Below are 9,953 nucleotides of genomic sequence, written 5' to 3' on the forward strand. Positions count from 1 at the left end.
GAACATAGTCCTTTAAAGAACCCTAAAATAACCCTAAAAGAAGGGCTTGTACACTGGCTGGTTTGGGGGGTTATTTTTTAAAATGTGAAATTTTTCAGACCCTCAAAAACATCTGTAAATTTTAAATACTTCCTAATTTATACCTTTTTTTTTCTTCTCTAAGATTCAAAGTGCTGACAGCACTGCCTCCCCATCCATTTTGGGCGCAACTCCTTCTTCAAGTTTCCTACCTGTACCAGCCAAATAGACATATTCAAACCAAGGTTTTAGCTGGAAAATCTCAGAAATGAAAATTATCTCAGCCTTCTCTTTCTTCCAGTGTGTCTTTATGGGCCAAAAATCAGTCTCTACCCTGCAAAAATACAGGCATTTCCTTGTGATTCAACATTCAGGACTGGTCAGTGTAAAGCAAATAAATGACACTCATGGATGCTGGATCGTGTGTCACCTTGTCTGATGTGCCTCCAGATTTGTTGGTAGCTTTTGAGGAGTTTGCAGTGATTTTTGCAGTCAGTTTTGAGTGGCAGGCTGTATGTGTTGGTTTATAATTCTGGAGTTGTGAGTGTGGGTTGAACTGTTGGCATTAATTATTTTCAATAGTGAGTCAGAGGCTGAATTACAGGATCCTACCCATGGATATAAGAGAAAACAAAGAAACAAGTGGCCTTCCTCTCCCTCTCCTGACATAAGTCATATTTTGTCTCCTACGACCTCAGCCGGCCCTTTAAATTTCATATCAAACATTAGAAAGAAAGAGGTCAAAGTAAGAGCCCTGCTGAAAAAAAACCCACAGCCAACCCAGATATGAACTATGGGAACTTGTCATCTTATCATCCTAATTGAAGTCATTCTGCAATGTATGACAGTCCATCATATAGTCTGCCAGTCAGTGTGTCATACATGATGTGTAACAAGAGAGCTCATAAACCCAGAGGGGAAGCCCCTTCTTTTTTATTACTTTATTTGATCATTTTCATAAAAAGTCCCCTTGCTCAATACAGAGGGACGTGTTTATTAGCCCCATTAAAGCTTTGTCCATTCATTTGACACTGTGATTTACACAGCTTTACCACCAAAGGATCCCATTATTTCCAGTCTGGGGAGGTGTCTTTTTTATTGTGTGATGAAAAGTAAGTATTTAATTCCACAGGTGAAGGCAAAGAAAGGGGAGGTTGTTGGCAGAGGCTCAGAAGTAAACAAAAGGATGCTGTAGGTATAATTGATTCAGAGAAAGAAAACATTCCCAGTAAATAGAGAAAAATAAATAAATAAAGATGCTCTTCCCGTGGAGTGGGAATTTAACTGGGCTCAGCTGAACTTTTTTTTTCCCCCCCCGCATGCCTTCATTAAAAACAGCAGAATTTGGCAAAATTTCCCTCTGTGTTCTACTCATGAATGTTTCTAGAAAATATCAGCTTTCATACGCAAATATTCTTGAAGTGAAATTGGTGGCTTCCTTTGAACACAGCTAGTGCCTCAAATCCCATCTGCTTTTCCTACAACACGCCCACTCATTATCTAGCTTATTTGGCTTTATTTTATTTTTTTTTAAATGAACACAAATTAAGCTATTTAATCAAATATGTACATGATTACATGGCATTTTTGCATAAGAGTTATACACCCACGGAAATCATTAATCACAGATAACAACACTATGTTAAAATTAGACATTTTGTTTTCTTTTTGTATGCGTGTGCTTTTTAACATAATATCCTGCGTAGCTCTAATTTCACCTCTACTCTCATTTGAATAAATCAGGATTGTTTTACAACAAATTATTCATTTGTCTGTAGCTCTGATAATTGGTATTTATGTTTAGACTTGATCTCAGAGGAATAAAAATACAGAACTTGAAAATAAAATTGGTATGGTTCAAACTCCTCTTATTCTTTTTTCTTTTCCCCTCTTTTTGCTTGCAGAGAATGTCACCATGAATGTCCATTGGCAAACTGGATAAGAAAGAGTGTCACAGTGCAGGACAACCTAGAAGATGACAGGTATTTCCAGGCATAGCAATGATGAGATCAAATTCCCCTCAACCTGCCTTGTTTGCTGATCTTTTAATCAGATTCAACTTCACTGCAGCTACAGCACAAGGTTCCCTGACAATGTATGACAGCATGTGGCAGAAAAATATTTTGATTTTTTTTTTCTTTTTTGGTCATTTGATGCTATTTGAGATAAATCTGGAGCCCCAGCAGTATCTGATAAATCTTCCAAACTACTTTAGTGGAGGTTTTAAACTATTCATAATTGAACTGGAGGGTCTGGGGTTTGTGTTCGTGTGTTTGTAGTGGAATCCAAACAGGAAAGCTGGGAAATGATCTAAGCCCTTTGAGGTTAACCTGCCATGAAATAGCATCAATGACAGAAGAGGACATTATTAAAAAGGAGCCAACCTCACTCAAAAAGAACCACTTTATGAAGCCAGAGCCCAAAGAACAGCACCCAGGGCTGTTTGTGGTCCCACGGGGATAGGTATTTCATCCCCCATCTTCATCTCTCCAAATTTCCTCTCAACAGCTTCTGAGCTGAATTCTTCAGAAAGAAAAACCAGCAAATTTTGAATGGGACTTATCAGCCTTTTCCCTACAATCTGCTTCGTATTCCTCTCACACCCATGTTCTTGCAGTGTCTTGGGAAATGCTTGGATCACAGATAAGAGAGAACAAGGAAAGGAATGAAGCAAGAAACAAACAACAAAACAAACCCAGCACCCCCAAACTTTTTGATGAAACTCCTCTGTGAATCATGTGTATGGTTACAGCAAAGTTAAAACTGCCTTCTTCTTCACCAGTACTTAATTCCTGCTTTTAAAATCAGGCTCCCTTTGATCTTGAGGGTTGAAATGATCTGGAAATGAAACAGCCAGTGCTTTGCAGAAAATCTGGAGAGGGTCCCAGACATGGCTTTTACCTGGAAGGCTTCCAAAACAGGATGAAATCTCTCTGGTTTCAGAACAAATTGCAAGATTTTTTTCTCTATGTCTAGTCCAACTGTGGAACTCTAGCCCTGATGTCTGTTGCTTCCCAAAGCACAGATGTAATAACCTCTGAGGTGAAACGAGAACATTATTCCCCCATCTTCTCCCCTCTGAGGGCTGAGGGCTGAGAGAATTTTATTAAAGCGAAGGCTTAAAGTTTTGGGCAGACTTAATTTGAGGAGACAGTTGGTTATAACCCAGGCTAGGGCCATCTATGTGAAGGCTGGAGAGGACAGAGCACCAAGAGCATCTGTGACATCTGGATCCTGTTGAAAGCTCAGAAATATCTGCCTGGCTTCACGTGACCTGGCCCCAGAGCCAAAAGGGCTGAGAAATGTGGTTAAGAGACTGCAGCAAGCTCTGCCCTAGCAAATGAGTCCCACTGAGAAAGCAAGCACATCAATATTTCTTTGAGTCTGTTTCTTTTAGTGAATATATTTCCATATGTTGCATTAATATTTCTTTTATTGGGGCTTGTAAGTCCATCTGGTATTTGTATTGGGAGGGCTTGAGCTGGCAAATCCCTGTGCTGCTGTTACACACAGATCTGGAGAGCCCTTGCAAGGGTAGGTGGTTGGATAGGGACAACATCTCCTCAGCTGCCTTTTAATTGGATGAACTCCTCAAATCAATCAAGATAACCTGGTTACTTATGTCAATTAGCTCCTACTGTGCCAATGGTACAATGTAAGTATGGGCTGAGTATAAGGTATAGCAGTTCACAGTAAAGAAAGCTCTCTGTTTCAGTGTAACAACCCTGATCTAGGTGGTGTAAAGGAGGAAAGATACCTGGGTAACAATATTAAACAAAAAATGTGCTGAAGCACCACAGTTTGCCAAGACAATAAGAATCACTTTCCTTCGCATGCATTATTAAGGAATTGGGGAATAATTATCTGCTTTAATACAAGCTTTTTCCTTCTGCATGATTAACTCCAGCGCTATCAACAGAGAGTGTGACGACTCTGAAATGACAGCTCCTGGTAGCACGTTCTGGGATTAGCAAAAACAGGTTGTCACTTTAGCCCAGCCGGGATCAGGCAGTGTCTGTGTGCCGAGGGCTGGACAGCAGAGCCACGTTCTGCACCAGACATCTGACAGCCCAAGTGGGCAGCAGGTCCTGCCTCCTGCCAGGTGGCTCCCAGGTGGGGCATGCAGGGCTCTGCTCCTGCAGGAGATTGGATTTCCACCGTGTGATTTTGGCTGTGCAGCTTCCACACTGAATGCTCCTCGTGCTAAGCTGTGACTCGCTCTGTTCTCTGCACTGAGCTGATTTCAAAAGAGTGTGTACTTCTGAAATGCCTGCCTCTAATGCCAGTCCTGTGTCTGGCTGCTCAGTGTGCAGAGTGACAGCACACGCACCAGCCCCTGGAGGGGATGGAGAGAGAGGTAGGACAAACACGCCAGAGCTCTGAGCAATGGCATGAAACGACAACAAAAAAATCATTTCGTTCTTACTAAAGTTGTAAAAAGTCTGTCGTGGCTTCTGTAGAAATTAATCAATATATGAAAAAACGCATAATAACTATGGGGGCAGCAAGAATCTCTCCATAAATTAAAATATTGTGAGTTTCTAGAGCTAACTGGGAAAAGCACTGAGGTTACTAGTGAGGCTCTGGAGTCAAGGCAGAGTCCATGGAATTGGATCCTTCACTGGAGTCCATATTTTGTCAATGTCAGGATACATAAGAACTGTGAAACAAAGCAAATTGTATGTATGGAAGGAAACCAGAGATTTCGTCCTGCATCACAATCCTTTGAAAAATTCATAATAATTAAAAGAAAAAGATGAAATGTCCATATATTTTTATAAGAGAAATAGGAGGTGAAAAGATTAATTCTCAAAATCTGTGAAAATTACAGTGATGAGTTACTGGGGTTTGCAGTGAGGGGGGTGTTTTTGTAATTCTGTAGGCATCTCAGTCCTCTGGTGAAATGATGTATGGGGCAATCGTCTGGTAGGGGCTGATGGGATGTAAATGAAACTAATTAAGGAAATGTCAAACATAATTAATAAAACAGGTTTAAGTTGCAAAAGCACTGTCAGCTGAATGAATGGGGAAGAATGCCTCATTCCCATTGTTTTGGGGCTTGCTTGCTTATTTATATATTTCTTTATTTATTCCTTGCTCAGCCCTTCGCCCTCCCAGCAGCTTTTTCAGTTGCACCATTCAATTAGATCTCAGAAAGCTCTTGGTAGGCTCCTGCATTTTCACCTTGCCCCCCTTGCGAGCTGGGGTCCCACAGAATAGGAGGAATATAAATTTGCCTTGTCGGCTTGCAGCCTGGGAAGAAGAAGGAAAAAAAATTAATTGCTAACTCCTCATCTTCCCCAAGTACTACAGGACATTAACATAACCAATTTGCTTGAACTCCTCACTGGCTGCTTAATAGAGCATCTGACCAGCTGATAAGACCTGGGTGCTGCTGCCTATGATACCTTGTTATTAGCATTTTCATAATATTCAAATTTACAGCCCCATGATTCACTAGCCTCCATTCATTATTGATAAGTACAAAAAATAAATAAAAAAGGTTTATAAATAGCAAAGGGGGGTGAGCGACCTATAATTATGGCAAGCAAATTAGGGTGCATGGTAGAGTCAGTTACATTTGCCTAGGAGTAATGATGCTCAAGAACTTTTTCTCCCCAGGGACCAGAAAAATAATGGATTCCCTGGCAGCTGCAGATGGGCCAGGAAAGGCTGTCACCCAGGACGCTGTTTATATAAGTTAGGCACAGCATATGGCTCTGTGTCCTGCCTGTAGCCACCTCCAGATATTGCAGTTTCAATGGAAAGAAATAAATACATAAATAAAAATAGCCCCTCGCTGGAAGGTGGTGGTGCAGGGACATGAGGAGAGTAGAGGGGAGAAAAAAGCAAACAACCAAAGGGATTCTGCTCAGAAGTTTCTGTCGAGAGCAACCCCAGCAGCTCAGGGATCAAGTAGGGGTGATAGCCTTAAAGCCAGGGGCTGTTTAGCTGCATCACTGAAGAGAGAAAGATGAAATGTGATTTCTGCTAAAGCAAAACCTTTCCATGTTGCAGTCCAAGGCAGTCAAACACAAAAGCTTTGAGCCTGAGACGATAAAAATCATGATCCCAGTTGAAAGTAGGAGCTACTAGAAATAACCACTGGATACTTTATAATTTAAACCCTGTGGTTCTATTTCCATTAATCCAATCAAAGGCCTTTTTTTCTTTACTAATGAAACTAGAATGAAACACAAAAGGGAGGCTGACCTGTTAGCAGGTGACTGTTTCTTGTAAGTTATTCATTAAAAACACCCTAATGCTCTGGTGCTGAAGGAGGCTGTACCTATTTCTGTATAAATTAAACATAAGTGAGTTGGCTGAAAGATAAAAAAAAAAGGTATTTCTCCTGACTCTCAATCCTTGTACAGGATACATATAGAAACAGCCCTTGCAGACATTTGCAGTGGGTTGGGGACATTGATGTGCCAGCTGTCCCAAATTTCTCAATTCCAGGTAGCTCCAATTTTATTTTGGGCATGAATATTACCAATACGATGCAGCCAACATACTCTAGATAAGATGAGAATGAGCCTTGGTTTGGGTCTTCTTGACAGAACCAAAGCAGGCACAGAAATAAAAGGGAATAAACTTTGTCAGGGAAACTGCAGTTCGGATGTTTTCACATTTTCTTTTTTTTTACTAAATGTAATTAAATTATTAGTGAATCTGTGTTGATTTGCATCATTCCATCCTTCTTTTCTGAAGTTTGGATAATGGACCACTGGCATTTCTTGTAAACACCAATTGGCCTGCAAATTTCTGAGCTACTTTTCCATTTTTTCCTGTGTTATTTTCAGATACTCCCAGCTCTTCTATTATGCAGCAATATTAGCAAGTATCCACTCTGGACTGCAGCAACATCTGAATTTCCAGTTCTTGAGAACTTTCCTGCATCTTCACAAAAAATGAACAGAGGATATTTATAAGAACAATCTTCCAATTAGCCCCCCTCAACAGCCTGTGCCTGGAGCCTTGTCCATTTTAATATATGCAGCAAAAAGTGCAAACTGAAACTTATTCATCTTTATTTTCTGAATTGTGGCAAAGTTTATGAAATGGACACAAGCTCAGGAAGGAATCCTGCTCCTGCAGCAAACCTTCTCCCCAGAACATCCCCAGCCCTGCAGAAGCTCACACCTGGACCTGAGTTGCCCATCTTCCACACATGCATTCATCTTCCAGAAACATCCTTAGGCATCCTGTGGGCTCTGCTCTGCCTTAAACCTCACATTAGCATCATCGAGGGAAAATATAAATTTAAACTGACACAGACTTGCTTGTCTCTTCCTTTGTGTTTAAACACAGATGGTTGCTTTTGTTGTGCCGCCGCATTTCAGCCAATGCAAGCAGCAAAGTACTTAACTGGAATATATATCTCTTTTCCTTTCCAAACATTCACAGCAGTGGTTTATGTTTTTTTTTGGTTTTTTTTTTTTTGTTTTTTTTTTTGGTTTTTTTTTTTTGGTAGGTGAAGTATCATTCTTCAGAATATATACAATGTTTTCATGCATCTTAATCTAATCCATTAGTCCTTGTAATTTATTGTTAACTGCTTGGATGTAGGGGCCATGACAGCTTTGAGTAAAGCATTTAAGCAGGCATCTGCTTTGTATAAATTATAAGAACCTTGGTCACACAAGGTTTCAGACAGAGACAAAGGTCTCTTACCAGCATCTGTAGCCCTGGGGATGGTAATTTTTTTAGTCTTTCTTTTTTACTGTAAGAAGCTTTGGATATTGGAAACAGTAAAACTATCTGCAGACTTGCATTTACTTTTGTATTTGGTATTGTTAACAGCTCCAAGGCAGGAGTAACGTGATTGGCATGGGGTTTGGGAGCTGGAAAACACTTTGTTAGTCTCAAATCAGTTCCTTGGAGGCTAAAGCCCTGATTAACTATAACTGCAGTGGATTGTTTTAATCTGACTGCTGCAGTATTTTATGTCTGGTCATTTAGGCTTATTTCTGTAAATACTTCAATAAGCCTGAATCAATTCCTTCAATGTGTCCCTTTGTCCCCTGCCATTGGACATGGCATGGTGTCATGACATAAGTAAGCACAACAGCAGGATCAGGAAAAAGATACCTTGTACCACTGAGCAAGGAACTTAATTGTGAACAGGAAAGCAAAAACAAATTCTTAATATTATCCTAATGTGTCCAAAGCCCTTTCTCTTCTCTTTTGATTACTCTCCTGGTTTTTGCCTGGCTATGAGATGTCTGAAAGGACAGCAAGAGTTTGTTGGGGATACACAGATGAGCAAAGGTCTGCTGTACAAATACTCTTACTGCTTCCTCACTTTTGCTGCTTAGATTAATTTGGCTCTCTCCTGAAGGTTTCTGCATTGCACATTTCCTATATAAACCAGAAGAAGTCTGCTGGAGCAAACTAATTGAAGCAGAGTATTTTGCATCTCACTTTGGTGCCATCGTTCCGTGCCGCAGACACACAGTTCAGAGTTAATAAGGATGCCATGTCAGGGGTGCCACTCACCAAGGTGAAATGCAATGCAGTGGTGGACAAGCCTGGTGAGTGGATTTCCTCTCTTAAAGTAGCTTGGAGATGTGGCTTCACTCTCCTTAGTACCTCTGGCTGCACAAAGGCAGAGCTGTGAAGGTGATGGGATCACAGCAAATCTACCCGAGTGCAGAGCTTTGGTTTAATTTTTTTTTATATCAATGGCTGGTCTCAGCTCTAATTAACCTACTCCCCTATCAGTCCATTCCCTCCCCACATGCTGTCTTTTCCCCTTCCTCCCTGTGATCTCCATTTCACTGCAGAGATGGCCTGGCAAAGAGACATTATTCTATTTAGAAGCCGAGCACCTCACTAGGGGTGACAGGCCTGTTTTTAGGTCATTTATCTAATTGCTCTTTGCAGATAAGAATTAATTAGCCCGATTATTTTTCTTAGTTTTTGGATGGGTTCCCCACCTGGAGAGAAGAAATTCCTCCATGTCAGTGATTAATTGCTGAGCCAGAAGCTTTCTGCCTTGCATTTGTAATAAATGCCGACTAGTTCTTTAGGTCGCATTAGGAACCAGGCAGATTGTGGTTAAAATGCAAGGGATAATAAAGCATTTCTACAAACAAGATCACTGCCATTAGATTTTGATTAAATATTTTAATTTATTTGGAGGTTGAGGGACTGTGGGAATCAAAAGGTTTAAGGTCTCCTATTCCCAGCACTTTCTGATGAGAGTCACCCTATAGCCCTTTGATCTAAACCAGATGAACCTCATGGCAACGCTTCAGCTCAGGATTCGGCACAGCTGGTTTGTCTCATACTGGTCTGAATGCTGCCAGGGCCGGGAGTGTGCAGCCAGCCCAACTCGCTTGTGATAACATTTTGTGAACTACAGGAGTCTGGTCGAGCTGAGGGAGGAAAGGTTAAGATTTGTGTGTGAAATTATGGCAGGCTTATATCCAGCTGCGTTTAACACAGTAGAAATTATTTCATTCCCCCCTTTCCCTCCCCTTTTTTCTTCCCCTTCACCTCTTTTTCCTTTCCCTTTCTCTTCCTCCTCCATTTCCCTTTCCTTTTTGTTTCCATTCCCTTTTTTCACCTTTTTATTTTCATAAGAATTCTGAGCGTTCAGCCCAAAGAAAAATCTATTTTTTCTGCAGGGCCAACTAAAGAAAAACAGTGGCCTCGATTCACAAGCTGGTCAGCCTAGGACAGGTCTCTTTTCCAGGATTATAGAGCAAGCCAGACAGTATGATCTCCTGTGCCCTTAAAACCTGATTTCTGACCTAGAAAGTTCATGGAAGAAAATTGGAGTCTTGCCATCTATTTTGCCGTGCTTGTGAACTGTTTGAAGCCCCTGATGTCCCAATAGGAGAAATTAATTGCTGGTGTTAGAGCAGCTTCTCTGATCACAAAGGATGTGGAGCTGCCTGTGCTGTGGTGATCATCGCTGCCAGGGAGAG

The 9,953-nt window shown here is 41.0% G+C and overlaps 1 long non-coding RNA gene across 1 annotated transcript; it reads left to right on the forward strand.

Annotated features, from left to right (window-relative positions):
• Positions 1 to 374: 374 nt before the first annotated feature.
• Positions 375 to 7,269, forward strand: LOC135452323 (uncharacterized). Its single transcript, XR_010441587.1, has 3 exons — positions 375 to 476; positions 1,923 to 2,000; positions 6,822 to 7,269. It is a non-coding gene; the product is annotated as an uncharacterized LOC135452323 (long non-coding RNA).
• Positions 7,270 to 9,953: the final 2,684 nt, after the last annotated feature.

This window comes from Zonotrichia leucophrys, chromosome 10 (assembly GCF_028769735.1).
Source record: "Zonotrichia leucophrys gambelii isolate GWCS_2022_RI chromosome 10, RI_Zleu_2.0, whole genome shotgun sequence".
Lineage (NCBI taxonomy): Eukaryota > Metazoa > Chordata > Aves > Passeriformes > Passerellidae > Zonotrichia > Zonotrichia leucophrys.